We start from the raw sequence: 3,538 nt of genomic DNA, 5'->3' as shown, positions 1-3,538 counted from the left end.
GTCCCACGTCGAGCTCACGGTCTCCATCTCCATTTTACAGATGGGGCAACTGAGGCAGAAAGAAGTGAAGTGACTTACCCAAGATCAGAGCAGAGAGGTGGCAGAACTGGGATTGGAACTCAGGGTCTTCTGACCCCAGGCCTGTGCTCCGTCCACTGAGCCACGATGGATTTATTAAGACCGCAGCTAATTTCGAGGTGGAGGAGTAAACAGTTGCAGCCAAATTTACCAACTTCAGGGAGAGATTAAAACCTCCTCTGTTAACGTCTTAATCTGTCAGTCTGTTCCAGAAATCTTTCCTCAGAAAGCGAATCTTAGGCCACGATCTGGTCTTGGCCAAAAGAGCAGTAGGGGCAAGATGCCAGGTTAATAATCATTAAAGACACTTCACTTCTAATTCAAGATGAGAATCAGGGAACCTCTAGATGAATAAGTGTACCACTGTCCGCTGATCTGGGTTGGCTCAATTGGAGAGTTCACCCATCCAGATCAGTGAGCAGAGAGAACATAACAAAGCCTCCGCCTCTCGCTGATCCATTCGCTCTTATTTTTTTTAATGAGCCCAACTCCCACCTCCGTTGTCAGGAGAGAGTTCTTGCCAAAACAGCGTGGCCTGTTGGTAAGGAAGTGGGCTTTAGAGTCAGCGGGCCTGGGTTCTAATCTTCACTCTGCTCTGGGACCTCGGGCAAGTCACAGAAATTCAGTGTGTCTCATTTTTCTCATGTGTGAAACGGGGATTAAAAACCTCTCCTCCCTCCCCCTTAGACGATAAGTCTCATAATAATAATAATAACAATTATGGTATTTGTTACGCACTTACTATGTGCCGGGCACCGTATAAATCACCGGGATGGATACAAGCAAATAGGGTTGGACACAGTTCCAGTCCCACAGAGGGCTTACAGTCTTTTTCCCATTTTACAGATGAGGTAACTGAGGTGCAGAGAAGTGAAGGGACTTGCCTAAGGTCACACAGCAGACAGTGGCGGTGTTGGAATTAGAACCCACGACCTTCTGTCTGCCAGGCCCGTGCTCTAACCACTACATCATGCTGGTTCCTCATGGGGGAGTGGGTCTGCGTCTACACTGATGCTTTCGTGTCTACTACAGTGATTGGCACATAATAAGTCCTCATAGAAGCAATATGTCCTTGGAAGAATACAAAATAACAGCATAAAAGACACATCCCCTGCCCGCAACGAGCTGACAGTCTACAGGGCCAAGCTCCATAATCAGTCACATTTATTGAGCATTTACTATATGCAGAGCACTGGACTAAGCACTTGGGAGTGTACAATATAGAAGAGTTGGCAGACAAGTTCCCTGCCCACAACTAGCTTACGGTTTAGAGGCTCTGTAAGTGATTATTGACACTCTCTTGTCCCCAGACGCAATCACTCCCGGAACAAGCAGTGTGGCGTAGTGAATAGAGTGAGGGCTTGGCAGTCAGAGGTCATGGGTTCTAATCCCAGCTCCACCACTTGTCTGCCGTGTGACCTCGGGCTTCACTTCACTTCTCTGTGCCTCAGTTACCTTATCTGTAAAATGGAGATCGAGATGATGAGCCCCACATAGGACAGGGACTGTGTCCAACCTGGTTTACGTGTAACCACCCCAACGCTTAGTACAGTGCCTGACATATAGTACACAAATACCACAATAATTATTATTTTTTCCTGGAAGAAGACCCAAGTCTCGTGGTAGCTGAAACTCTGGGAAGGGACAGAGAGAGGGACTTTTGGCCCCTGCCGTCCCTGGCGAAGACATATTCCCCGGACCGGAGGAGAAGACGGATCTCAGCATATCTGTTACTCGATCAGGGTCGGAGAGGTACAGTGTATTTGGGGAAGAGGGAGTGCTGATAACAGTGCTAGAGTTCCAGTGGTTCAGTTTATTCTGTGAATGTTCTGTTTTTAGGAAATGAAAAATCCCAACCTCCTTTTAAAACCCAGAAAACCTGGCTGCTTGGGTCCCACGTCAATGACGACTAAATTTGGAGCATTAACAAATGGGGAAATATCATGAAACATCAAAAACACTGAACCACAAAATGTGCTTTCTCCATTTTGATAAGTGTAGCTTAGCATTAATTATTTACCATTCTTCAGAGTAGGCCAGTAAATGTGCTGTAGATCGTTTGAAAAATTAATGCAAGCTTATTAATATGAGAGATCACTCCACCTCTGTCTGGTGAATCTTTCCTAAGAAATTGGGTGAAACCATCTCGGATTGGAGGGGAATTGCAGGAAGGCAAATTAATGAGGGGACTCAAGCTTGAGTGTAGATACATATTGGTAGGGGTACATATTACGTATTTTAAATCATTGGTATTTACTGAGTACTTATGCTGCACAGAGCACTGTACTAAGCATTAGGAAGAGTATAATAGAGTTGGAGGACATGATCGCTGCCCTCAAGGAGTTTACAATCTAGTGTGGGAGATGTTGTGGTCTTATGCTATAGAATCATCTCCGACCCATAGCGACACCATAGACACATCTCTCTCAGAACGCCCCACCTCCATCTGCAATCACTCTGGTAGTGGATCCACAGAGGTTTTTTGGTAAAAATATGGAAGTGGTAGACCCGTCTCCACCCTCGACTCTCTCCCATGCCTCTGAAGCCGAACACAGGTGAGTTTTGACTTGTAGCAGATTGCCTTCCACTGACTGGCCACTGCCCAAGCTAGGAATGGATTGGGTAGACCTCTTCCTGACTCTCCCTCCCGTAGTCAAGACTGGTAGAGTACTGGAAGCCCTCCAGTTGCGACCCTGAGAGGGGAGTGCGGGAGATAGACATTAAATAAAATTATCGGTCGGGAAGCAATAGACTCTAAGGATATGTCCATAGGTGCTGTTTTAAGTTGAGTAACTATTCTGTGGAGAACACTGTCTTAAGACTTGGGAGAGAGAACAGTAGAATGAATAGATGCGGTCTCTGTTCTTACAGTCTAGCACGGGAGGCAAATGCTCAAATAATGTACAGACAGAAGGTACAGGAAAAGGGAAAATGTACACGGGTTAGTGCCCCTCTCAGGATCATACCTGGATAGTTTCCAGTACTCTACCAGTCTCGGCTAGGGGAGGGAGAGTCAAGCAGAGGCCTATCCATTCCATTCCTAGCTTGGGCAGTGGCTAGGGGGTGGAAGGCCAACTGCTACAAGTCAAAACTGCCCCTGTGCCGGGCAGCAGCGGCATGGGAGAGTGTCGAGGGCGGAGACTCAAGTTTACCGGTTAATTTCTCACGTATTTTTATTAAGAAAAGTCTACGGATCCACTACCAGAACGATTGCAGATTGAGAGTGGGGTGTTCTGGGAGAGATGTGCCCGTGGAATCGCTATGGCTCGGAGATGACTGGACAGCATAAGACAAGAGTTAGTATTTAAGTGAAAGGAGGATAGAATACAGGGCACAGAGTAAGCTGTGTTTAAATTCTTTCCACGCGGCTGGCTGGAGGACTGTGGGAAAGGGACCACAGACGGTAAACCCCACAAGGCAAAGAGGCTGGTTTCGCTTACCCTCCTATGGGGAAAGTCTG

General features: G+C 46.9%; 1 non-coding gene across 1 annotated transcript; it reads left to right on the top strand.

Moving 5' to 3' along the window:
- Positions 1 to 3,026: 3,026 nt before the first annotated feature.
- Positions 3,027 to 3,164, top strand: LOC114814014. The gene has a single exon (XR_003761757.1). It is a non-coding gene; the product is annotated as a small nucleolar RNA SNORA7 (small nucleolar RNA).
- The last annotated feature ends 374 nt before the right edge of the window (positions 3,165 to 3,538 follow it).

This window comes from Ornithorhynchus anatinus, chromosome 8 (genome assembly GCF_004115215.2).
Source record: "Ornithorhynchus anatinus isolate Pmale09 chromosome 8, mOrnAna1.pri.v4, whole genome shotgun sequence".
In the NCBI taxonomy this organism is placed as follows: Eukaryota; Metazoa; Chordata; class Mammalia; order Monotremata; family Ornithorhynchidae; genus Ornithorhynchus; species Ornithorhynchus anatinus.
The sequence above is the reverse complement of the archived record's forward strand: the minus strand, read 5'-3'. Positions and strand labels throughout refer to the sequence as shown.